Below are 27,754 nucleotides of genomic sequence, written 5' to 3'. Positions count from 1 at the left end.
TCAAACTCCGTCTGTTCTTCCTGGCTCCACACGAATTTGTTCTTCTCTTTCAGGAGTTGGCGTAGGAGATGCGTTTTCGTAGCAAAATGGGGAATGAATTTACTGTAGTACTCGGCCATTCCCAGAAATGACCGAACGTCTTCTTTCTTGCTGGGCGTGGGGGCATCCTGAATGGCCTTCATATTCGCTCTTTTTGGCTTGATCCCGTTTTCGCTCACTTCATGGCCCAGGTACGTGACCGATTGCACCCCGAGCTTGCATTTGGTCCATTCAGCCGTCAAACCGTTTTCCTGGAGTGTCTTCAACACTTTGTGGAGCTTCTCATTGTGGTCCTGTTTTGTTCTCCCCATCACCAGGATGTCGTCTTGGAAAAACTGCACGTCCTCCACATTCTTCAGCAACTTGTGCATTAGCTTCTGGAAGACCGCCGCTGCAGATGCTAGTCCGAATGGCATTCTCACTAATTCGTAACAGCCGAAGGGCGTGATGAAAGACGTGAGATGGCAGCACGAAGAATGCAGTCGTACCTGGTGGTAGGCAGACGACAGATCCACGGTGGAGAACCATTTGATGTCCTTAGTCTTGGCTAGCATCTCATTGATTCGGGGTAAGGGAAATTTGTCGATTACAATGTTTTTGTTCAGTTCCCTTAAGTCGACACACAGCCTCACCTTACCATTTGGCTTCTGAGCTACTACCAGAGGTGAAAGCCATTCAGCGCTCTCTATGGCTCTGATCACTCCTTCCCTTTCCAGCCTGTCCAACTCCATTTGTACTGCTTCCCTGCTGCGGAACGGGATGTTCCTTGCCTTATATACCACTGGTTTTGCTCCTTCTTTTAGCTTTATGAGGTGTTTGTATTTCGACAATTCCCCTATTTGACCATTAAATACTTTGGGGTACGCTCTTCGCCATGACTCCACTTCGTCTTTCGCTTCCATATCCATAAGCAATATCTTTTCAATGCCCCCTGGGTTGAGTTGTATCCCTAGTGCCCCTTGGTCTTTCCAGCTCAAGACTGAGGGGCCTTTCTCAGCTATGTATAACTTGCAGTTGGCATGGCGACCTCTGAACTCGAATAAGAGGGGGCAATATCCCAACATGGGAATTCTCTGTCCCGTGTATGTGACCGGCCTCAAATCCATAGGATGCAGTGTTTCCTCGATCTTGGATGCAAACTTTTCTTCCCATACTTGTCGTTGTATGATGGAGATGGGTGCCCCACTGTCTGCTATCATTTCCAATGGTATTCCGCCAATATGCATATTTAGTCTGGGTTTGTCCGTTTCCTCTCCTTCCATTTCCAACACTTGGACGTCAATATACAGGAACTCTACTTGGTCATCCGCGTCTTCTTGGTTTGTCTGCATCCTCACCTTGTTCTTGGTTTACATATCTAACCATTGCTCCTTTAGGTTTCCGGCGACACACCTTCTCGTAGTGACCGAACACACTGCAGTATGAACATTTAGCTCTGAATGCTGGGCACACTTTGTCATTTCCCAGATGCGAAGTACTGCCACATCTGTAGCAGCTCGGCTAGCCACTTTTACTCGTCCTGTTGTCCATTTGGGTGTTGTTGTTGTTGTTTGGTCTTCTTCTGTCTTGGTTTCTTTGCTGGTCTCTCTGTCTTGGCCGTTTCTCCCTTGACGGCGCCATAATCTTGCATACTGTTTGTGTCCCGCCTGCTTCTTTCTTGGCCGCTTGCGCACAACGTCTCGGCAATTCTGCCTTCTTGACCACCGCCCATATTTCTCTGAGGGGAGCGTCTCCATTAACCCATAGTTTCTCCTGGATGTGGGAACTGGATGTGTGCATGATGATTTGGTCCCTGATTAGGTCATCATACAGCGTGTCAAACTTACATGTGAGGGCCAATTTCTGTAATGCGACGACATACTCATCCACCGTCTCACCATTCTTTTGCTTTCTTTGAAAAAAATTGAATCTGTCTATCGCGACGCATACGACCGGCCTGTAGTGTGCGTCGAGGTCCGCGATGGCATGACTGAAGACATCTGTGTCCGTAGCACCTCTCTCGGCTTTAACTATGGTATCGTAAACTCTGATCCCTTCCGGGCCCAAGTTGTGTAACAGTATTTTTTTACGTCTCTTACTCGAGAATGGCGTGTCTCCCTCCTCTTCCAGGGCCTCGAGATAGTTTAAGAAGTACCTCTTCCAGTCCTCCCACTTCATATCCGGTTCTCCGCATTTGGTCAGGAATGGCACCAATTGGGTGAGAGAAGACGAGTGGACCGCCATCTTGGCTGCGCCTCTCCGGTTCGCAGGATCTGGGATTGTTCGACCAGGCGGACTCCCCGGCGTGTGCTGTACAGTGGTGTCACCTACACTGTGATCACTGCCGCTGTCACTTCCCTCGTCTCCCACTGAGGGGCTAGATGCCTTGTCTCCCACTGAGGGGCTAGATGTACCCTGTAGGCTTTCCCTTCCGGTCGGGTTCGTCGAGCTTGGTACCTCTCCGACTAACCGCTGCTCCGCCAGGTTGCCGGACCCTCTGTCGCACTGGTCAGGAAGGTTGTACACCACAGTGTGGTTTTATGGTGTGTAAGCGCCTCGGGTGCAATACAGCTTTGTGGGTCGATTCCCCACCCTTTTTTTTGCATGCAGGCTTCCTTCAGCTTAAAGATCGCCGCACTGGCTGGTATATTTGGCCGTTTTAGTGTCCCCGAGGCCTCCTTGCTCCTCTGCCACGCTCCGGATGAAAGTTATGTTCACTGTTTTTTCTTTTTTTTCTCGAGATTCACGTGGTTGCTCTCGTCGCGTGCTGTGCGTGGGGTCTAAATCCCACCTTCGTCGCCATTGTAGAAATGTAAATAATCACGCAGACTCAGTAATTATAGGTAATTACTCTTTATACTCCCGAGCGCCGGGAGAAATGCTCTCAATACTCTCGCGGTCGGCGCCGATCTCAAGATGGCCGCCTTCCGCTTCCTGTCCCCTTCTTCCTGTTCCGGCAGCGGAACACTAGAGCACTACCACAAGCAGGAGTGACACAATGCGGGAGGCATCCAGCAGCACCAGGGAAGTTTTTTTAATTTATTTTTATTAACATGCCCCCGCACGCTCTCTCACTCTTGCGCTCCTTCTACCCACCCTACTACCCTTTGTTAATGGCGACCGCCGCTGCTGAAGATGTGACATCTTCAGGATGCAGACAGTGCTGGAGGGCCTCTGCACTACAGAAGATGCCGCTTTAAAAAAAAACTTCTTTAATAAAGATTGGCATTAAAAATGTTCACCTTTCCTCTTCAGCCCAAGGGCTACAGCAGAAAAGGAAATATAGTTTCCTTTCGATAGTGGCACATCCTACATTTGAATTTTTTTGTGCGAAATTTGCTCATCATTTTCTGAAGTCTACTGTTGGAAACAGAAGAAAGCACATTTTTATAATGCTGAGTCTGTTTTGCTTGTTTAGTGTTTTCTTCAAGTAGCATTGTTTTCTTAGTGTGCTGAATGAGTCCCTAATGAAGTCTGCATTATTGAATTGGATGAAGGCTGTGTAGTCATTAGCATGCAAGATGAGGTAGAGTTGCACCTTTAAAGTAGTAGAAATAGCTGATTTGGAACCAGGATTGCCCCATTCAGGGGTGGGTCCTAGATCTAGATCGGACATGGCTTTGCGTAACTGTATGGCCCAAGAGTTTGTGGGGCCGCCCTGAGTCCTAATCATATCTTGCAGATGGTACTTTAATTTATCAGCTTTAGCTTTTAGAACAATGTGGCTTAATGGTATGAATGCAGCATTACACACTGGTTCCTAGTTTATTTAACCAAATTCCAAGTAGATCTGTGATATTGTGTGTGATTTGATTGAGAGTCAAAAAACTTTCCTAAAAATTTTACATGGTAGTAAGACCAGCAATGGGAGTATTCTAGCAGGAAAAACATGTTAGGCATATGAGAGTGATCATAGGAACTTAGATCTTATTACTTTAAGAATGGTGTACACGGACGAGCTTTGCAGCCAAGCATTTATTTTACATCTAGTAAATGTTAAGCTGTATGCCTTGTTCAGGATATTTGTTAGTTTGTATCTCGGAGAGGCGTTGTCAGAAAGCCATATGCCCAGATACTTACAGTGGCGGCCGCCATATAAGGGGCAGGGAAAATATATATTTTTTTTAATGTACCTTCCTTTTACTGCCGCTGCCTCCGACGCCTGCCTAGGTGCTCTCCTAGCAGTCTCTGGTAAAGCAGGCTCCCTACAAAATCCAGACGCTGCTCTCATGCTATGACAGCAGCCCAGGATTGGTCTGAGTGGGGAAACATCCATTACAACGCAACTTTTACCACGCAGTGCCTTTACGACGCAACTTTTACAACGCAAACCATTACAACGCATTGCGCTGGGGGGCACACTAGGATAGGGAATAAGTTAAATTTACTGTCCAACACCTTCCCTAGTGTCCACGGGGACTGGAGTTGGAATAGTAAATTAAACTATTCACTGTCCAGCGCCCCAAAGCACTATGCGTTGTAAAGGTATTCGTTGTAAATACCGCGTTGTAAAGGCATGCGATGTAAAAGTATGCGTTGTAACGTCATACATCCGTCTGAGTGACCTGATCCGCCGCTTAGACAGTCCATGGGAGCCTGCGACTTTACTCCAACCCAGCTGTGAACACAGCTGGGTTGGAGAAATAGAAATGTGCTTGTACGTTTGGCCAGCCCAAGATAGACCGACAAACTTACATGCGCACTTCTAAGTGCCCACCACTCCTCCCACCCCAAGGTACACGCATGCCTGAGGCAGTCACTGAAAAATAAAATGATGTTTTGTTAGGATCTATGACAGAATATCGAAAGTCAGAATATCGAAAGTCAGAATATCGAGATACAAAAATATCGCAACAAAAATATCGATGTCAACAATATCGACATCATATCTAAAACAAGGTAAGTACAAAAATATCGAAACAAATATATAGATGTCAAAAATATCGTTTTAAAAAAATATCGTTATTTTTAATTAAAAACAACATGTAAAATTAATAAAAAAATACTTAGAAATATAATAAATATAGTTAAACATATTTTATATTATTTAAAATTAATAAGTAATATACATAATTTAACAAAATAAATATTAAACAAATACATATAATAGATAATATATATACTTACTTAATAATCAGTTTTAATATTTATAGTAATAACTTATAAATAATTTAAAATATTATAAATTACAAATTCAACTATAAACATAAACTAATAACAAATAAAAATTTAATATTTATACAAAACAAATTAAAAAAATTAATTTACTTTTAATATTTATAAAATTAATTATATACTACATTAGGTAAAACAAAACAAAAAATATTAAATAACAGAGGAAATAAAATACTATTCCAACTCCCAAAAAAAAACTGTAAGGAAAATGTTGGATAGCGTAAGGGTAAAAATGACTATTCCCACTCCAGAGAGTGCAACAGTAAGGAAACCGTTGGATAGCGTAGGGGTAAAAATTACTATTCCAACTCCAGAGAGCGCAACAGGAGGGAAAGTGTTGGATAGTGTAGGGTTAAAAATTACTATTCCAACTCCAGAGAGTTCAACAGTACGAAAGCGTTGGATAGCGTAGGGGTAAAAATTACTATTCCCACTCCAGAGAATACAACAGTAGGGAAAGCATTTGATAGCGTAGGGGTAAAAATTACTATTCCCACTCCAAAGAGTGCAACAGTGGGGAAAACGTTGGATAGCGTAGGGGTAAAAATTACTATTCCAACTCCAAAGAGCGCAATAGTAGGGAAAGTGTTGGATAGCGTAGAAGTAAAAACTACTATTCCAACTCCAGAGAGTGCAACAGTAGGGAAAGTGTTGGATAGCGTAGGGGTAAAAATTACTATTCCCACTCCAGAGATTTCAACAGTAGGGAAAGCGTTGGATAGCGGGAGGGTAAAAATTACTATTCCACCTCCAGAGAGTGCAACAGTAGGGAAAACATTGGATAGCGTAGGGGTATAAATTACTATTCCAACTCCAGAGAGAGCAACAGTAGGGAAAGTGTTGGATAGCATAGAAGTAAAAATTACTATTCCAACTCCAGAGAGTGCACAGTAGGGAAAGCGTTGGATAGCGGGAGGGTAAAAATTACTATTCCAACTCCAGAGAGTGCAACAGTAGGGAAAGCGTTGGATAGCATAGGGGTAAAAATTACTATTCCAACTCCAGAGAGTGCAACAGTAGGGAAAGCATTAGATAGCGTAGGGGTAAAAATTACTATTCCAACTCCAGAGAGTGCAACAGTAGGAAAAGTGTTGGTTAGCGTAGGGGTAAAAATTACTATTCCAACTCCAGAGAGTCCAACAGTAGGGAAAGTGTTGGATAGCATAGACATTAAAAATAACATACTTATAAATACATTTATATTTTAAAATATTAAAAATATTTATTAAATAAATCTGAACTATTTACAAATACCAATAAATAATGATAAAACAAAATAATTACCAGTTAATAATTAATATCCAATAAATTAATTACCAATAAACAAATATAAATTTAATAATTACTTAATTACATATCAATTACTTTACACACTATTCCCCTATGAGCGCACAATAAACACCAATAATAAAATAATACATGTAACATAATTATCAATTAATCAATTAATAAAAATGAATTACCAAATAATACATATTAATTACCTATTAATTAATAATAATATAATTACCAAAAACAATTAATAAAAAAGGATTAATAATAATAATAAGGAAGCTTATAAAGCGCCTGGTTACGCACCCCGGCGTGTCCCCGCGCTGTAGTAAGTGGAAACAGCATGCCCTCAGCTCTGCTCACTGCAACTTAGCTACTGTACAAACAGATGGGTCTTGAGCTTTCCCCTGAACCTTGCCTCTGATGGCTCCAGACGGAGCTCCAGCGGGAGTTTATTCCAGCTCCTTGCTGCAAGGAACCGGAAGGACCTGCCCCCCATACGGGCCTTTTTAATTGTGGGGATCACTAATAAGCCACAACCAGACGATCTAAGGGAACGGGCCGGCCTGTACTTAGTGATAAGGCTATGTAGCGGCCTCGGTGCTTTGCCCCCCATTACTTAATTACATTTAAATTACTTCCCACCCTATTCCCCTGTAAACCCATAACCCGCTACAGAACATAATTATCAATTAATCAATTAATTAAAATAAATTACTAATTAATAAAAATTAATTACCTATTAATTAAAAATTAATGTATAATTCCTAATAAATTACTAATTAATTTAGTATAATTAAATTACTTCCCACCCAATTCCCCTATAAACCACAACCCGCTACGGTACTAAAATACACAATTTACTTAAATTACATTTTTTTTTAAATTATACATCTTAAATACATAATAATATACATAAAAATCATATAAAAATCGATATTAGTAACATCGATATTACTATATTACTAACATTGATATTAGTAACATCGATGTTACTTACCTTCGCTATTACTTACATTCGATATTACTCACCTTCGATATTACCACTTCGATATTATTGTACTTCGATATTAACAATTCGATATTTTGTCTGCCTACAGTTTTATTATCATTTTATTTTTCTGTGACTGACGAGTGGGCCACACTCCCCTGCCATTATGGAGGATCCGCCCCTGGATAGTTATATAGTGGTGTATAGTGAAGAGGGAAACAGCCAAGAATCTGGCACCGTTTTGTTTTGTATTTCTTAAAGATCAATATTTTGGCTTTGTTCACTATGAGCTTGTTCTGCTGATTGTAGACATGGAGCTCAGTCTGTGCTGACACGAAACCATTGTTAGGTCGAGTATTCCCTGGTCATCAGCGTACTGAAGTAACTGGATCTTTTTCGATCCAATCATAGGGGGGAATATGTGCTTTTGCAAGACTGGAGCTATGTCTGCGGTACTGAGACTGAATAGGAGTGGAGCCAGAACACAGCCCTGTTTAAGCCCAGTATCTGTTTTGATTGGTTCAGTGACATATTTGCCCGGTCCCGTCTTGTTAGAAATGGGGTTTCTGGTTGGCTAGGGTATGCACCTAAGCCAGGTAGAACCCACCACTCTAGTCAGGGTAAGGGAGTTACACACCCAAGATAACCCCTGCTCAACCACTTGGTAGCTTGGCACGGGCAGTCAGGTTTATCCCAGAGGCAGTGTGTAAAGTGTTTGCGCAACACACACCGGTGACACAACAAATACACCACAAAAGAGACTCCAAACAGTAGTATATAAAAAATAACTCATATATTGTATATAACACAAAGACCACAATCGCGTAAATAATAAATCTCTTTGCCAACTGGGCAATTGTCATACCATCAAGGTAGTACAATAAAGTACATACTTATAGACGAACACATCATGAAAACAACACCCTACACCATCACTGTAAACATTTTGCAGGTCCTGAAACAATACTCGTTATCCTATCCTTGCAAGGTATAAAATGAGATAAATCACAATATCAAGGTATGAAATGCAGCAGTTAGGTTAGGCATTACACATACATCGCCAAACATCTCCCAATGTAACAAGTAGGACATAAACCACAAGAAATCACCATACGAGCATAGGAGGCTGTGTAGCAGCCCTCCTACTACCTACAATGCGGTAATTTAGGGATTCAGTATGTGCCACTGGGGCCTCTGCGCTCCTTCTAGGTATATTATGTTAATGGGGAAATGTGGCAAGTGTCTCATGGTGATAGGGGGCCTCCATCGAGGTGTCCCCTGGTCCTAGGGATAAGATCCAGTGCCCCACAGTTATGCACAGGCATTGGGGGGAGAACCCACAGAAGGGAGCTGCTTGCAGCAGCACGAAACCAGTGCCCGTGGTAGTGAAGAGACATCTGCTCACAACCGAGCATCGCAGCTGTGAATAGCCCAATAAACAATGGTGCGGCCGGCTCGGGCGAAGATGGTATCGCAATCAACTTTCTCTACTTTGCTGACAGTGAAGGGCAGGTACGGCCTTCCTCACGGAGGCCTGCCCACAGCAAGATGACAGCGTAGCTCTTCTGATTTCTTCTCAGGCAATTCCCTGAGGCTGTGCCGGACTCCCTATGCCTCAGCGGCATCCCTCTCTTCTGCTGGAGGATGCGGCTCGAGGGAGCAGGGAATGGAGGGGAAACCCCTCGAGGCCCTCTGCATTGTTTCCTGGGGGCCTGAGGTCAGCACTCACCACGCACTCCAGACCTGGGAAGCATTTCAAAATACTAAGAGGATCAGCTACGCACTGATCCTTTAGTTATACGTATCACTCACAGCGTGCTAACTGGAAGCCCAGAGCACATGCTGGGCTGAGAAATAAAGCTGCTCTTCACACGCTTTCTTTTACCAAAGGCGGAGAACAGTCCAGTACTTCTTCTGCTCCAAACAGGAGCAGCAACTGCAGGCCGACCCACTCCACACACATCAGGGGCAGCGCGCCTCACACAGCTCTCCCAGTTCTCCTTCCAGGCAGTTTAATTTTGATCCAGCAAGGATCTTTTGAAGTCTTTGATTGCCCTGAGACTTCCAACAGGAGGCAAGCTCTGCAACAAGCCCTTCGAGATTTTCTCGCTGGGCTGCCCTGCACCACAATATTTATAAATATGCCCCTTAGTTTGTTGAAGTTTGCCGAGCTCCATTTTAGTCTCTTCATTGATGCTGATGGCGCTAATTTCCACTCCATAGTCATTTCTTCAGCTCTTTGAGTTTAAAATGATATCTTTAAGTTTGGATAAGGGGGTACCTTCTGTACAACGAGCTATATGAAGGAAGTAGCACATGGTAAAATGGTATTGTGAGGTGTAAGTGTAGTCTATCTTAGTAGATTTGATCGACACTCATATCTGTGTCTTTGTAGTTGGCCGTCAAATTCAGGATTTGATAGGGATTGAGGACCACATGAGTTGAAGTGACTGCTGATCTGGCAAGTATGAGTATTCTTAATGTTAAAGTGTCCTCCTTCAGCATCTGGTGTTTGTGTGTACTTAGGTTCATCTAGTGAGTGCAGGATAAAGTCACCAGTAATGACCATCTCATACCCTGTGGGCCTGTGCAGTATTGCTTTAAGTTCCTATGAAATTAAAGGTTGCCTTTCTTTTGTCGTCTTAATGCAAATTTAAGAAAAGGATAGAGAAAGTGTGGTTGAAGTGATACTGGTCTAATGTGACAGCCTTCAATGAATGACTGGAGCGGCTAATGGGTGTAATTGTAGTCTCTAAGTTAATTGTGATGTATAGAGGGAGGCCTCTTAAGAGTTGTCCACATTTGTTTGACTTTACTGCCAGATAGTGGATCTACATATACCCCTAGAATGGGAGAAGTCCAGTGCTCCAAGTGAGTTTCTTGGAGACATAGGATATTCCAGTTGATCAGGAATTCATATGCATCACTGTTCCACTAAACCACTAAATCCTGCAATGTTCCAGGAAATTAGTTTGGGATCGTTAAAGAGAGGCGGAGCCGGCATAGGCCCCGCCAAAGGTATGGCGGTCGTGCCGGCCCCCGATGACCAACAGGGGCGGGCTTGTCACGCATGATGATGCGATGGGCCCGCCTCGCCTACCATTGGTTGGGGCTTCTGGTGCGTGTCCCGGAAGTGATTGCAATCACTTCTGGGTCGCGCGTTGGAACAACGCTCGGCCGGTTAGAACCGGCTTGGCCTAGGGTATCGGGGATAATAAAAGGCTGGGGAGCGGGAGAGTCTGCCTCTTGCTCTCCACTCCCCAGCACGCCATATGCGATACCAGCCTCCCTAGGAGGCTGTCTTCTTAATTTCTGTTTTTGTTTTGCAGGACTACCGGTTGCAGCACTACCTCGGTGAGCGAAGAAAACGTAGCTCAGGAGGATCTCCAGCCTCACAGGGGGGCTTTGTAATCTTGTGCTTTTTGTTTTTCAGGTGTGCTGCTGTTTTTCGGCCGGACATCGATCAGAGCAGGCGGGAAGGAACGTGCTTCGGTCAGGAGCTCATCGCTTTGTTTGGCACGGAGGAAAGAAGTCCCGAGGGACCGGAGCTGCGCAAGTCGGGCAGATCGGCGATCGCGGGGAACATTGCCTCCTCGATTGTAAGCTGCGGTAGTGCTCCTGTACCAGTGATCTGAGGGCGTGTTATCGAGCTCTGTGAGTTTTGGCCTTTGCTGGTTCACATCCTGCCAAAGTCAGCTCGGCCTTTCATACATCTGAGGTCCGTTTAAAGAGTGGTGATTCCGATTTTAAAGAAAGGGTGCAGCCCAGGCGAGCGGTAGCTTATTGGAGCTGACACGGGCCAGAGCGTCAGCGGGGCTGCAGGGAAAGGGTGCAGCATTTTAAAAGTCACCCTGTTTGGCTCTGATCGGCCTGCGCTTTGCTGTTTTTGACCGCGAGTGGGGAAGTCGATTTAGAATCTTTGGGACAGCGCGGTTACAGCGCGATTGCGGGGGGTCCAGTGAATTGAGCACGCTGGGGCATTAGCCTCATTACTCCCTCAGCCTCGCATAGAGGTCACGCTTGATCTGTTGATTTATGACCATAGGTAGCAAGCAAGCAGCACTTCATGGAAGCGGCTAGAGGTGATTGAAAAAAGGACAAGAGAGCAGCACTGGAGTTTTTCAGCAGTCAACAGTGCTTTGGTGGACCTCCAAGGGGACACGGACAGGCCTGCATTCCAGCGCTTCCAGGAGCCACGCGGGCTGAGAATACTCCCTGACCCACTGGATTAGCCAGTGTGGAGTGGCACTGGTTGTGTGGATGCTTTGGGCCTGTTGTGTACCTCCTACATGGGTAAGGTAAGGGCTTGGTCAGTGTGCCAGGCCATTGAGGTGTAGTGGGGTGTGTTAAGTCAGACTGCTCCAAGGGCACCTTAGTATTGGTGGGCATCGTATGCAAGTTGGGGAGTTGCTAGCACAGTCTCAGTAAGCATTGTTACGGTGCCTTTTCTTGAGTATTGGAAGGCATTGCATGTAAGTAGTTGCTAACACATTTCCCAGTGATTATTGTTGCATCTGGTGGTAAGGATAATGGCCACTAAGAAAAAACGAGGTGAAAAGCCTTCTCGCATGAGAGATTAATGCAAACCATGACGCGCAAAATTGTGAATATGGAAGATAGAAGAAGGTTGACGAGATGGGGTTGGCTCTGGTAGACCTCAGGGATAAAATGGAAGGGCAGTTAGGGGTAGAAGGAAGGCCGAGGCATACTATAGTGGCCCCTAAGCAGTCCCCCCCCCTTCCAAAAAAGAGTGGAGCCAAGAAAGGGGTGGCAAATGAACCTGTTAAACCAGTAGCTCCTGTGCCAGTGCCTTGCCCCAGGGCAGAAGGGGAGGAACCAGGTCTATCTGGGGCTGTTCCCCCCATTGGGGACGGGTGGGCACCCAACACCGGGGAGGTAGCCCTCGGGCCCCGGTTGCCCCCACAGGTGGTGCTCCCATTGGTATTAGCCCACAGGCCCCAGTTACCCCTATGGAGAGAATTCCAAGTGGTAGTGGTCCAATCCCTCAGGATTTAGTGTCCAACTTGGCAGCGGTTCTCCTTTGGTTGGGGAAAATGGGTAACTGGTCTCCAGCAGCTGGGACATCGGTTAGTGGTGAGGATTTGCACGCTAAAGCTAGGCAGATAGTAGCTCAGCTGGACAGGGGACCTGGGGACAAGCCGGGGGGGGCTGGGTGCAGCATCCACTGTCATTGCCGTGGGTGGGGCTACCCCGGTGGAGACAAACAAGGAGCTGCCAGCAAACAATCCGTGCACGGACATTGCGAAGGAGAAGCCGACAGAGCCAGCTGGGGCGGCTCCATTAGGTAAGCAACAAACACTGCCTTTGTTAGGTGTACGGGAGGTTTGCACCCCTAGGGAACACTTGGCCAGACATGTCACACAAGAAGGTAAAGAAAAAATCTGGAAAGGGAGCTATGTTAATATGTTTTCTTTGCTGCTGGATGAAACGCAAAGGGAAGAGGCCAGGAAAAGGAAGGATTGGATGCTCCAGAGGGAATGGGCAAATGAATTACTAAAGTATAGGATTAAGGAGAGTTTAATTACTGGGTCAGGGGCTTCTCAATTTACATGGCAATTATGGCAGGCAGAAATGGCATGCTACCAGAGCAGGATCACTGGGGCGCATGACAAATATGGTGGGGTAGGATGGAAAGAGTATGACAAAGATTTCAGGGGAGCAAAGGCGTCTGAGCCCTCACTCTCTTGGAATCAAATTGATATGATCGCCTGGTTAGACCAATTTGGCTGTGGGTCTAAAGACATTCCCAAGGTCCAGTCCTTTCAGTTCTTTCAGCCACACTGCCCTGGTGGTTCCCCTGCTAGTTCCAGCAGTGGGGGGGAGAGGAAAGGGACATGTTGGGACTTCAATAGACGCACATGTGCTAGACACCCAGGCACGTGTAAGTTCAAACATGCATGCTCTTTCTGTGCCAATACATCACACCCTGAGTCCAGGTGTTAGAAAAAGTCAAAGGACAAAAGGGAGAAAGAAACAGGAGTGAAGGTATCGCGCCACAGTTAGCCTGCGTGCCCATTAGAGTTACAGCATTGACACCATGGTCAAGTCAAGTCAAATGATCTTTATTCTGAATAAAAACATCCATAAAAGTGCATACAAGTGCAATTTTAAAAACAATACAGTACAATGATAATATGACAGCTTGAAAGAAAAAAGGCATAAACCAATCAATCTTATTTTATATGAACACACAAAATGTCCCTCCTATTCTTAAAAACAACATTTTACACAATTAAAACTGTTTTCTAACAAACAGGGATAAAAAGATGGATGAAAGAAATAGCAGCAACATTCAATTAATCCTCATCAGTCATGTGCAAAGGAGCGAATAAAACCCAATGTGCAAAGAGTGCATTTATAAAGTGCATAAAAAATATAGTGTGCGGATGTTATACATCAATATATAAAGTGGCTCGTGAACGAACGGCAGCTTTGAAAAAGCAGCTCACTCTGAATATTACTTCATCAGATTCCAATAATAAAAAGGTTCTCAGTGCTTTTCTAAAGCAAGTCAACTTATGTTTTCTACAGTAAGACATCAAATAATGAGCAGAATTTTTTTTATAAAAACCGCAGAAGAACAAAAAGTGCAAAAGGCTCTGTTTCATATTTTGGTTACATGGACAATACAGTGTTTCTAGATGTTTATTGTAACCCAAAGGAAAATTTAACAGATTTACTATGCTCCCATCACGAAAGCGAAACAGCAAGCTTCTGTTCCATCTGCCAAGGTGTAAACATAGATATCTGTGAGGAGGGCCTGGATGTTTGATTTGCGAATCAGAATAGCCCATGTATTTTGTAACAGTACACTTTGACAGATTTTTCCTTTCCCGCTCTTCTCTATACACATGATACAGTGCCCTTTGAATAGTAGTCTTGTGGGAACGATTTATCAAAGTAGGTGAGGTAAACAAATGACCATGACCTACGCTGTCAAGGCAATCTTTTACAGCTTTTAACCAGGGTATATAGTGTGCCCTGTCACATTTTAGGCAGTCCAAAATTATATCACGGGTCAAGGTGGCAGCCGGGTTAATCCATAATTTTAGCCAGAAGAGTGCTGGTCTTGATTTTACAAAGTCTTCTATATATGAGATGTTTAATTCATTGTGACATATATATTGAGGGGAACAAATGACCCCTCCCAACACCTTCCGACAAAACCTGTTTTCTTCGGTTTGGAGATGGATACAATTTGTGTAACCCCAAACCTCGGCGCCATAAGTACCAGTTGGGATGCATTGGGTTTGATAAATTTTTACTAGTGGTGTAATCACATCAGCGTGGGAGGGTTGTCGCAAAGAAGTGACACAATTTATAGCTTTACCCAACTTGTTCCTGGCATAAGAAACGTGTGGTTGCCACGAACCAGAGCTTGAAAATAGCAACCCCAGATAGGGAAAAGTACAAGTGCTTTTCAAAACGTTTGCCCCTGATTTAATCTCAGCAATTTTATGTTTTTTAGGGCCACAGCTCATAATAAACAATTTTTTAAAATTAGTGGTCAAACCTAGGTCTGCCATGAAATGGACAAAGCCTGAAATTAAAATACGGAGTGCCTTTGGTGTGCGGCCCATTAGGACCGCATCATCAGCGTAAAGGAGGGTAGGTATAGGGACTCCATTCACATAGGGTACATCTTTTGTTAAGGTACTCAAAGAGGAGCTCAGATTATTGATGTAAAGAATAAAAAGGAGGGGGGCCAGCACACATCCCTGTCTGACCCCCCTGCCAATGCTGATGTCGTTCGAGACTTCGCTAGATTGATTAATACGCACACGAGCTCTTAGATCACTATGTAAGAAAGCTAAAAAGTTCACCAAATAATCATCCAAACCATAATTAAGAAGGGTGGACCATAGACGGGAACGATTAACAAAATCAAAAGCAGAACTTAAGTCCATAAAACCAAAATATAAAGGAGTTTTTTTAGCAGTATTATATTTTGCCATAATCAAACTTAAGTTCAAACATTGTTCCACCGTGCCAACATTACTACGAAAACCAAGCTGGCTGGGGTGTAGAATCTTACTCTCCTCCGCCCAGGATTTAATCCTTTTAAAAATAACCCTTCCCAAAACTTTCAAGGTATTATCGATTAACGATATAGGACGGTAACACCCCGGATCCAGCCTGTCACCTTTTCTAAAAATGGGCACGATGGTGCTACAAGACCATGTTTCTGGTATTTGTTCATTCGTTAAGTTATTAAAAACATTACACAGCAATGGTGCCCAAAAGTTAAGTTCACACTTTAACTGATCAATTGAGAGCCCATCGGGCCAGGCGCTTTATTTCCTGCACTTTCAGCTATGGCATCCTCGACCTCAGACACGGAGATGTTAAGGGGGCTTAGGGGGGGGAGGTTGAAGCAGGGTTGTCCGGTGTGGCGTAAATTTTAGCAAAATGTTCAACCCATGTGGGTCCAGTGATGTTACAATTAATTGCCGTTAAACAGATACCCTTCTCACCCAACTGCAAAGTTGTTGCTAGATGATTTCAGGTATGGTTTTAGGATTCCCGTGCCAGATTATGTTGGGACCCCAGAATGCAAGAACCAGCTCTCTGTAAGGAATAACCCCAGTGTGGCAGCAACAAAATTTGAAAAGAAGTTGCACTTGGGCAGAGTAGCTGGGCCTTTTGACTGCGTCCCGGTAAAGAATTTTGTTTGTTCTCCATTGGGCGTGGTTCCTAAAAAGAGAAGGGGGGAATTCAGGTTAATAAATTATCTATCTGCTTCTAAAGGGAAATCCTTGAATGATACTATCAGTGAAGATTTGTGTAGTGTAAAATATTAATCTTTTGACCAAGCGGTGGAGACGCTCCGGTGTTTGGGTCCAGGCGCATTGCTGGCAAAGTCAGACATTGAGTCAGCTTTCCACATGTTGCCGGTCCATCCATCAGATTTCCACCTTCTGTGTTTCCAGTTCCAAGGAAAATTTTACATGGAAATGTGTATGCCCATGGGGTGCTCGGTCTCCTGCGCCTATTTTGAGAAATTCTGTTCATTTTTGGAATGGGTTTTTAGGCAGGTGACAGGGCACCAATATGTTTTGCACTACCTTGATGACTTCCTTGGGGTCACCGGGCTACCGGGAGTGTGGGTGGGCGCTGCAGGAATTTTGCATGCTCATGCAGGCTTTTGGGGTCCCTTTGGCACCAGGGAAGACGGTTGGGCCAACAACAACGATAGAGTTTTCGGGGATTGAGCTAGACTCCATACAAGGTAGTTTTAGGTTGCCTGAAGAGAAGATCATTAAATTCAGGGCAGGGTTGCAGCAATGCTTGGCTAAAGATAAAGTTACCTTGCACCAGCTGCAACAAACAGTAGGGCAGCTGAATTTCGCTTTGCGGGTTATCCCTATGGCCGCGACCATTCTCAATATCCATCGCACAAGCTGTATCAGGCCTCAAAGAGAAACACCACCACACCAGGATGTCAGCTGAGGTTCGGCAGGATATGCGGATTTGATTGGCATTCCTGCAGGGCTTCAATGGTATGGTAGTGTGGTCCGGTCCGCTCACCACTTCCGCAGAGTTGGGTTTGATGACCGACACTGCGGGTTGTGAGGGATTTGGCACTATACTTGGTACTGAGTGGGTGGCACAGCGATGGCCAGCATGGTGGGTGCAGAGCGGCTTGACAGACAACATTGCTTTTTTGGAGCTGTTTCCCATCTGGGTGTCATTGTCAGTGTGGCCAGAACAATTGTGTAATCAATCTGTGGTGTTCTGGTCAGGTAATATGACTGTAGTGGAATGCATCAACCAACAAACAGCACGGTGTAAGATGATCCTCTGTTTGTTGAAGGAAATAGTCTTGTTATGCATGAGATTGAATATGCAATTTAGGGCTAAACATGTCCAAGGGGTACTGAACCATGCTGCTGATGCACTCTCTCGCTTTAAGATGCAGGTTTTCAGGGAACACCTCCTGAATGCAGCCAAGAACCCCACACACTTCCCAGAACTACTTTGGCAGATTGGTACCCCCAACTACCGGACCTCGTGGCAGCCAGTCTAGCACTCAGGACCAGGATGGCATATGAAGGGGCGTTTTGGTCATACTGTACCTTTTAGGGAAAAGATGGGTCTAAGAGGTGGCATGACACGGGCGGTTCTTGCTTACCTGGGGGCTTCGCATGAGGAAGGGTAGTCAGCGGCAGCTGCTAAGCGACATGTTGCAGCAATCTCTTTTTTTGCACAGGCTAAAGGAGAAGGGGATCCCACCAATAGATTCACGGTCAGAATAGCTTTGAAGGGGTGGCAGCACCTACAAGGAGCGGAACTGGACACAAGGTGGCCGATATGGGTGGATATTCTACTGTCTTTGCTGGAGGCCCTACACCATATTTGCCAATCCACAGAGGAAGCCCAGTTGTTCCACGCCGCCTTTACATTGTCTTTCTATGGTGCGCTTAGAATTGGGGAGCTGGTAGCGAAAAACAAACAGGATGAACGGGGGGTCTGCAGTTTGACCGTGTTAAGATCCAGGGTGACTACTTATTGATATCTATTAAGAGGTCCAAAACTGATTAGGAGGCATGAGGAGAGGGGGTGGTGCTACATCGGGCATGTGGTAATCCTAGCTGCCCTATCACAAACCTAGAGGCATTTCTGGAGGGGAGACCCAGGGACAAGGGGGGCCATTGTTAATGCATGCTGTTCGTACCCCACTCACAAGATTTCAGTTCAAAAGAGTCGTGGATATGGCAGTACAGAGGGCAGTTCTGGACCCGGGTTGCTTTGGAACTCCTTCATTCAGGATAGGGGATGCCACCGAAGCGGCAGCAAGGGGTTTTCACAGGAGTGACGTGCAAAGAATTGCCAGGTGGTCCTCCAATTGTTACAAGCGCTATGTGCAGCTGCATATGTTATGAGTATGACATGGGCCTGGTTCTGCGGCTTGTTTTTCTTCTCTGCTCAATTTTCATTTTCTCAAGCATGTCACACAGGGGCACAGCAACAACATCGATCGGCGACAGAACAAGTATACGCCCTCAAGGAAAGACCATGTGTCGTTTGGATGGTCGGCCATTCGTATGTGAGGCGCTTAATTATTTTTTTTCTTACAGGCAATTATGGGTCCAGAGCAAGGCAAGCTGGTTTTAGGTTGTCATTTCATAGGAAGGGGGGTCTCTACTTCAGTCAATTCAGGGGTTTGGTGTTAGATCTGCTAGACAGGAGAGGTAGTCTTCCCAGCATTATTATCCTACCTTTGGGAGGGAACGATCTGGTAAATCTGGCTAGAAGGGGGCTGGTAGAGACTCTACTTACTGAAGTGGGTTGGCTAGCGATAACATGCCCGGGTGTACCATAGTTTGGTCACAAATGGTACCAAGATTTCAGTGGCGGGGTGAGTCTGTGAGGACACCGAACCATTTGGTAAGGAGGTTTAATAATAAAATAGAGAGACTTTTCAGGGCCCCGCATTTACAAACGATTGCCCATGGGTGCATCGGGGTGAACCATGCTTCTTAAAAGACGGCGTCCATTTGTCTAAACTGGGTAACCAAATCCTCATGGAAAATCTGCTAGCTTGGTTGGGTGGCTTTAGTGATAGGTTATGACTTTTGCTGTGTGCTGGTAGGTCATGATTGGTGAGCAGTAAATTTAAGGTCCTTAGAGGGTGGCGCCATTCTTGAATTGGGTCGCCCAAGGTGGGAGGGACAAGTGGTCTCTCATAGAACTCCAGGGGCAGTTACAGCCGGTTGGCTGGATGGGTGCGGGGGAGTGGAAATTATGCTTTCCAGTAGGCTGGTTGGCCACCCTGCACGTGCACGATGGTCCAAGTAAACGGCGCATAACTGCAGGGGCCCCTTATGGAGCCCTTATGGAGATAATCTACAGAGCGTACGGGGTGATTGCGGGAAGGGGGATTACCCTCATGGTGAACGGGCCCCCTGCGCATGCACACTCCGGTTGGATGGCGGGTAAAATTTTACATGGATCTGATGCCAGTTATTGACCTTGCCGTAGGCTCAAATAGGGATACGCAGAAAAGTAAATGCTATTATGATTATTTTGAATAAGGTATGTTAGATTCGGATAGGAATATCTTTGTATTAGAGATATGTTAAGATTAGCAATCTGACATCTGTACCTACCAATGTAATCAATGTAATACAATTTTTTTTTGCGTATTATGTAAATAATGTATAAAAATGTGTTTTTCAAAGGAAAATTTATGTTAATAAATACGACCTGGGGGTTTAAAGACTGCCTAATCCAAAAACTCAATTCTAGTAGTAAACGTGTTACTATCTGGGTACTGAGAAGGGCGGAGGGGGTCTAGGCCGTACCTGGCCATACTGTTTGCTTTGCTGTTGTTTGTTTGATATTGAACTGTACTAGGACTCGTTATAAGACTTTGTGCCCAGGTGTGTGGGCAGCCAGCTCCAATCATGCTCTATGGGCAAGTGTTTGAACCTATTGATCTTTTGTTGTATATGTGGTACTGGCCCAGGCGTAACCTTTGATTTTTTATGTATTTATTTATTTATTTAGTGCATTTTTTTAAAGCTCCAACATTATGCGAAGATGTCAGAGCGCTGTACAATAAGAATCTTGCATAAGCTCCTGTGATCACCACATGATTCTACAGTAACACATGTTGCATGATGGGTTGTAATGAGAACATTACTTGCATAGTCTCTCATGTGAACATATGCACTCACCCCTTCTCACGAACAGGTTTTCACAGGACGCCTCTAAGGGTCAAATCATAGCCAGTTGGCATTGCCTCACTATCTGTTGAGAGCCCTGCAGACTAGTGAGCATAGTTTTCAAAGTGACTGCTGCAAACATTCCATTTTACTGGACATCGATCGCATAATCAAACAAGCATTTGCAATGCAATAGGTCTCGCATTTGCGAGAGTTTGAGCTATGGGCATTGTAAATGACAACGCCTTTTATTTATGTGTTTTGAAAACTTGTAAGCGGTGTGTAAATACGCACTTTGTACTTATAGAAGCAAGGCTGGCAATAAAAGAGGCACAGTTACTGCTAGCCTTGCTTCTCGTAAGCAAGGACTATAAGCATCGCTTGCACATTTTTAAAACACGTAAATAAAAAGCATTGTCATTTACAATGCCAATAGCTCAAACTCTCACAAAGGCGAGACCTATTGCATTGCAAATGCTTGCTTGTTTTGGAGTTGTGGTGTCTAGAACTGGGCACAGTAGTCCAGATGGGGACCCTGCCTCTGCTCACATATAATTCAATCTACCACATCCAGAACCGAGTTGACCTCCTCAACAAGACATAAAAGTAAAGGAGTGGAACAGGACACAAACTGCTGAGCTGGGACCTTCAGAACTGGTGACCATGGTCCAGAAGAGGCCCAAACATGATTCAAAAGAAGCATTGCTTCCCTTTTCCTACTGTATACCGCATTCAGAGTGCTGTGAATCTTGCACTTTTCATGAGTACAAGTACTACTTAAAATCAGCACTGATAAAGCCAATCTATTGTCTGCTGAAAAGTTCCTCAGGCTTTAGTAAGGCACAGAGAAAGAGCACCACCAGGGCATTAACAGCGCAGGCTTCTCACTGACATACCAAACAGACACAGCAGAGGCAGCAGCACTGCAAGCTTTACTCAAGCAGACCAGGCAGAACATTTGTAGCAGGCCAAAGAGCACATGCAACAATTACAGCCTGTTTCTCTAACTTGCTTCACATGCACAACCATTACAGCAAATGCAGCAGCAGGCGGCACTCCTTTTCAAAAGGTGTCGAACAGTTCCAAAATCCCAAGGTGGGGACAGCGGGAGGCAATAAACCATGCAAGACATGTATAGATTAGCTTGAGATCTGAGCACACCCGGGACATTCTGCAACAGTGGCACTGGTGTGGAGCTGATGCCCGGCTATGGTTGCACAGCTGCCATGTTCGGGAATAGAGGGCAGCAGGAAGAGTTCCTTGTGATACCCCCGAGTCCAGGGAGACTATTTGAGGTACAGGCTGCTTGAGGTGGACAGACTTGTCTGGTTACACCAGACAGAAGTGCAAACATGAAGGTGGCTGCAGGAGAAGGCAAAGCACGCAAATAAAGGTCTGAGGCAATCACATTTTAGGTGAACAGGATGAGGCAATGGGCCCGGTCGATGAAATGAGATTATCAGAGTAGATGTGGTTGCAGGAGGTTGCACTTGTGACATTAACATGCCCAAGTAGATTTTGGGTGTGGATCTGGCCGTAGATGATGATATAGGAAACAGTCCAGTCAGTCTGATGCCCCCTATTGGATAATCTGCTCACTCTGTATTGTTCCTGTGTACAAGGATCGCCGTCAATAGGGCCTCATCCTGGGTAGGTCTGACAGATGCTGTTGGCACCAAAGTGCTAATATCACTGAAGCACACCCATTTCCGTCTGGTACAGACCATTGTTACTCTGAGCAAATGCACTGTCAGAGTAGCTGAAGCCTCATGCCCGACTGTCTTATCAAGCAACTTTGTTAAGTATGCCAGTCTATTGCTGACATAGCCCATTAACACAGTTAAACTCAATGCTTCCAACTATTCAACGCCCGGAAAGTTGTGCTTCAAACGCCACTTCTAGCCCCAGTATTTGAAAGAAAAGAAGGACTGCAATGGATTCACTCCTTTGGCAACATGAAAATATGTGGCGGGTGCAGATAATTGTTGCTGAATATTTGAATCCAAAGACAGACTTCAATAGTTTTACCTCTACTGGTGCTAAGTGCTGCTTTACCAATACATAAACAAGCACTTATAAAAAGCCTATAGTGTCTGGCTTTGGCGAGCACACAAGAAAACAAGCATGGAAAGTTGTGTTGAAAAGAAAGCCAAGGCAGGCTGGAAGTGTCACACTGGCACAGCGCCACGTGCAGATACAACCTGCATGGGAAAGGAAAGTTGGGAGGGGCAAGGAAGTTGGGTGGAGACAGGAAATGACTAAACTATGAGGGTGAGAAACAGCAGGAGGTGTTACTGGTGGACAAGACAGGAGTAAAAGAGTTAAGGGACAGGAAGTGTGGCAAATATCAGTGCAGATGTTGGGTTGTTTGGAGCAGTAAGACAGAAGTTTAGCACATAGTTGACACATTGTCGCTGATTGCATGTGTGTTTTTTATCATTGCATTCAGGACCGTATGTTGTACCTATTTGGGTATCTCCTTTCCACTCCTGGGTTAATCACCTGCTGGCAACTTATTGTGGACAGTGGGAGTCGGGTATGTGTAGAAGGCCCACCTCCTCTGACGATAAGACCCTCTTCTTTACTTTGAAATAAAAACTGCAACCCGATATGGAAATGGGATCGCTACGTCTAATCAAGCCCTTCTGGCTGGGCCAGGGTAAACTTTGCCGCCACTTGTACATAGCAGTTTTACTGCTGAAATGAAAGAGGTGGCTTTGCTTTAGGCTCCCCTGGCCTACAAATTTTCCTTAAGGGTTTCTGCAACAGCAGAAGTGCTCACCTGTGAAATGTGCTGCCTCGGTTCAGGGCTGCCATACAATGAATTACTCGCGCAGAGCAAACACGCTTGTCCTTAATACCTTTAAATGCACATAACATTATGATATTGATCTAGCAGTCTACAAACTATTTTTATCCCATCCTTATATCTGTAGCCCGCGAGCAGCTGGCCCCTCCCTTTACTGCCCCCATAGGACATGTCCGTACTTGTTGTGGGATAATGCTGACAGGTCCAATGTAAGGACGAGAAACCGCTCAATGTGTAGACAGGAAGCCAGGCGTGCAAGAAATCAGGCAAAACTGGCACAACCAGGTCCCTTACCCACCCAATCCCAGCAATGTGAGTGATCAGAAAGTGCGTGTGAAAAGGTGCTAATCTGCTGACAAAGGCTTGATGTCTCATGTGCACAGGAGCCAATACATGTATGGTTAATGACAGCTTCCAGAGAGGATTCTTCCCCACACACCCTTCAGACGCAGCAGACTGCATAAACATAGTTCAATATTAAATCAACCTCATTCACTAGCTCAAACACATACATCACCCAAGTTCGTAAGTAGTCACTCTCTTCACGATGCTCACGAGCATTATGCATGCCCCTCCACTGTCAGCCGCCCTTAAGATCACCTGATGAAAGTTAACGCGCCTCTGGAGCGACCCTTCCTCCTCCCAGCCGTGTTAAGTATGCCAAGTGTCGGAGTGCCAGTCTTACTCTGTGGCACTGACATCCGACGTGTCCTCACTTTTAGGAAACTGTACAAATGCAGTGATGTTGGGGCGGGTGCACCCTGCGCAAGCGACACAAATGTAGCCTTACGGCTAGAGCTGCCGACTTCGGAGTCTCCCCCCCGGAGGTCCGTAGAGCGAGCAAACAACGAGAAGGAACAAACAAAACAAGCCCCTGGTGCAGTGTCCGGTCTACTGAATCAGAGGCAGCAGACATATCGAGCAGGAACAGAAAATAACAGTTAATGTCCACAATCAACCTAAAGTTGTCAACGATAACAAGCAGATAAAACACAAAATTAATCCAAAGCCCATACATAAAAGTGCAATTTGTAATTAATCAGGTCAAATAGCCCCAGTGTGAGATTACTCAGCTTCTTTACAGTATCAATGTCAACGAAACAGCACCTTGCTGACCCGCAACAACACATGTTTGGAGGGTGTAAGAAGAAGGAGCCTTGTTCAACACGCTGAGTTGGTCCTATATTTGCTGCAGGGAAACCAATCGGGCTGTTAGTGGGAGTTTCCCCAGGGCACAAGCGGGCATCCACTTCTGTCATTACAGCTGATCGCAGCAAAAAGTCAGAGGTGGATGCCTGCTTGTGCCCCGGGGGGACTGACATAAAAAAATAAGCGCGCGTGCCTCGCGCTGGCAGCAGGGGGAGAGGGAGAGAGGAGGGGGCCTGCACGATTCCCTTGCGGGAGCGAGCCAGCACTGGCTCCCGCAAGGGAATAGCTCAAACGTACACGCGTTGCATTCAAAGCAATGCAACGCGTGCATGTTTTTGCCTCAAAAAGGGAACCAACGGCTAGAGGTCTTTCTCCTATGCAGAACATGCGCGCTGCGTAGGCGACACCTAAAAACAGGCATGTGAAAAATAGATTGTTCTAACTCATTTCTTTTTTCTCTATTAACTGTGCAGCTTCCTGCCACTTCCCATGATAACATTTAAGGGATAAATATTGGTTAATGGGTCGCGTGGATGCTTCTGGTGAATTATTGTGCCTGCCCTGCTTTTGGATCGATCAATCAATCAATCAATGTATTTATAAAGCGCACTACTTACCCGTGAGGGTCTCAAGGCACTGAGGGGAAGGGTGTTATGTTATGTTATGTTATGTTAATAACAATTTCTTGAGCGCACATACACCCTTGGGTTTCTTGTCGCTATAGGTTCAAGACACTAGACACAATTCTTAAGCATAGGCCTGTTGGAAGAGCCACTTTTTTAAAGACTTTCGAAATGCCAGTAAATCATTGCTCTGTCTAATATAAAGTGGAAGAGCATTCCAGAAAGAGGCGGCCAGATGGTGAAAACAGCTGCCACCCTGGCGTTTCTTCTTAAATGAAGAGACATTTGCAAGGCTTAGATGTGTAGAGCGTAAGTTGCGCTGAGGTGTGTAGTTAGTAATGGACAGCCTGATAAAAATAGGGCCATTATCATGAAGCGCCCTAAAGGTGATGCACCCTGCTTTAAAAGCAATTCGCTGGGCCACTGGCAACCAGTGAAGTTTTACCAACCCAGCTCTAATTGATTGCCACTTTGGTTGCTTCCAGATGAGCCTTGCCGCCTGGTTTTGAACCATCTGGAGGCGTTTTAGTAGGCCAATCGGAAGACCCAAGTAGAGACTGTTGGAAAAATCTAGCCGGGAGAGAACAAGGGCAATCACTACTTGAATGAGTGCAGAGTGTGTCAGAAGGTGGGCAATTTTTCCAATCTTCCTGAGTTGAAAGAAACTAGAGGAAACCACCATTTCTACTTGCCCTTTAAGAGATAGATCCTCATTGAGTATTATCCCTAAGCTTTTAACTGATTGGGTCTTTGTAGGTGGAATTCCCATATCAGTTGGCCAAAACTGTCGACCCCCGCTCAGTCCACTTTCCCCAGGCAAGATCAATTCTGTCTTGCCTGGGTTAAGTTTAAGATGGTTTAGTGTCATCCATCTCTGTATATGTGACATTACAGCTGAGCATTCGGCGGCCGAGTTCGGGGAATTTAGGGGAATAATTAACTGAAGATAATCAGCATAGTTGTATATGGTAAGTTTGTAGTTTTTTAAAGAATAAATCAGTGGACGAAGATAAAGGTTAAATAATAAAGGGGAAAGTGACGAACCTTGAGGAACGCCAAAGATAGATGACATCTTGGAGGCAGTAAAAGATCCTAGTCTCACTGACTGTGTGGGATTTGTAATGAAAGAGGCAATCCAGTTCAATGCGGGGCCCCTGAGGCCGGCCTGCTCGACATGGTTGATCAGAATGTTATAGTCAACCGTGTCGAACGCGGCCGACAAATCAAGGAGCACCAGGGCCTGATGGATACCCTTATCAGCATTAGATCTTAACGTATCCTGGACGGCCAGAATGACAGTTTCCGTCGAGTGAGATGGTCGGAATCCCGCTTGATTAGGTTCTAAATATTCCGAACTTTCAATGAAATTGGATAGGCACCTGGATACGTGTGCCTCCAGGAGTTTGGAGAAAATAGGGAGGAGGGAAATAGGCCTATAGTTGGCTAAAACTAGGGGGTCGGCTCCAGGTTTTTCCAATAATGGGATCACAGTGGCATTTTTTAACTTATCAGGAACCTTACCCTGTCCGAGTGATTCATTCAGAAGAGGAAGGATTCCTGACGGAATAGCGGAACACACCTCCTTCAGGATATGGGGGGGCAGCTATCAAAAGGCGAGCCTGATTTGACACGCGAAAGAAGTTCTAAGAAGATCTTCTCATCAATAAGAGGTAAGGTATCTAGAGTAGCTGGATTATAGTAGACGTCCTCAATAGGATCCCCACCAGGAAGACTTTGAATATTCTTTTTTATGATGGCAATTTTTTCTATAAAGAAGTCGTTTAAAGAGTCACAGAGCTCCTGCGAGGACGTCAGGGGAAGCGCAGTTCTTTCGCTATTACACAGGTCATTTACTATATTGAAAGTGTCTTTGGTTTTGTTTTGAGAGTTTAAAATGTTTCCAGAGAAATAGTTGATTTTACTTTGTAGAATAATCTTCAAATAATTTCTGCGAGCCGCGGTATAAGCCCCAAGATAAGGAGGAATATATTTTGCTCTCCACTTTCTCTCTTTCTGACGTACCACGAGTTTTAAATTCTTAAGATCCGAGGTGAACCACTTATGCGCATCCCTAGTACGTGCCCGTGTGAATTTTGTTAAGGACGCATGGGAGTCCGTAGCCTTTAAGAGCCAGTGTGAAATCTCCTCTTCCATAAGGTTTACCTCCTTATTAGGTACTGGTACCGTGGATGTCAGTGTCTCAATAAAGGCAGGTATATTAATGGCTTTCCATTTCCTAGTTTCTCCGCCCGCCAGAGGTGGAATTTTAATGTATCCACCAATAGTTAGCGTAATCTGGATAAAAAAATGATCAGACCAGGTGCAGGGCATAATAGATGATAATGAACAGGGAAGGTTATGCGACCAAATTTGGTCTAGCGTGTGACCTTTTTCGTGCGTAGCCACGTGTATATGCTGAGTTAGGTTGATGTTTGAGAGTAATTCTGAGAGTTCCAACGCCTGAGGGTCACAGATGGTGTTATCAAACCAATAGTTTAAATCCCCGACTAGGAGTATTTTTGGATATTTGGTCACAAGATGTGCAATCTGTTCTGCCAGAAACATTGGGAAAGTAGTCATGGTTTGGGGGGGTCGATAGAGCAGGACGAGCAATAGAGCCCCACCAGCTGTATCCATTTTCATTACAATATTCTCCGTGTCACTCAGGGTCAGAGAGGGCAATTGTATAAATTTATGCTCTTTACAAATGATGGCTGCCACTCCCCCACCCCTTTTGCCCGCCGAACGATTCTCAGCTATGATATAATAATCAGATGGAAGCGCTGCAAGAATGTCCGGTAGTGAGTCCTGGGAAAGCCAGGTCTCTGTGACCAGGAGAATGTCCGTTTTTTCAGTGGAAAGCAATAGGAAAATATCCGTTTGATGCTTGACCATAGATCTGGTATTAAGATATTGACACCGTAGCTTTATTTGAGAGTCATTAACCGATGAGGTGTTACGAAATGTGGCGTTTGAGTAAGCTAGTGTGTCCTGAGAAATGCCGTACATAGCCGTGCGTCTCCGTATG

Source organism: Lissotriton helveticus, chromosome 9 (genome assembly GCF_964261635.1).
Source record: "Lissotriton helveticus chromosome 9, aLisHel1.1, whole genome shotgun sequence".
In the NCBI taxonomy this organism is placed as follows: domain Eukaryota; kingdom Metazoa; phylum Chordata; class Amphibia; order Caudata; family Salamandridae; genus Lissotriton; species Lissotriton helveticus.
The sequence above is the reverse complement of the archived record's forward strand: the minus strand, read 5'-3'. Positions refer to the sequence as shown.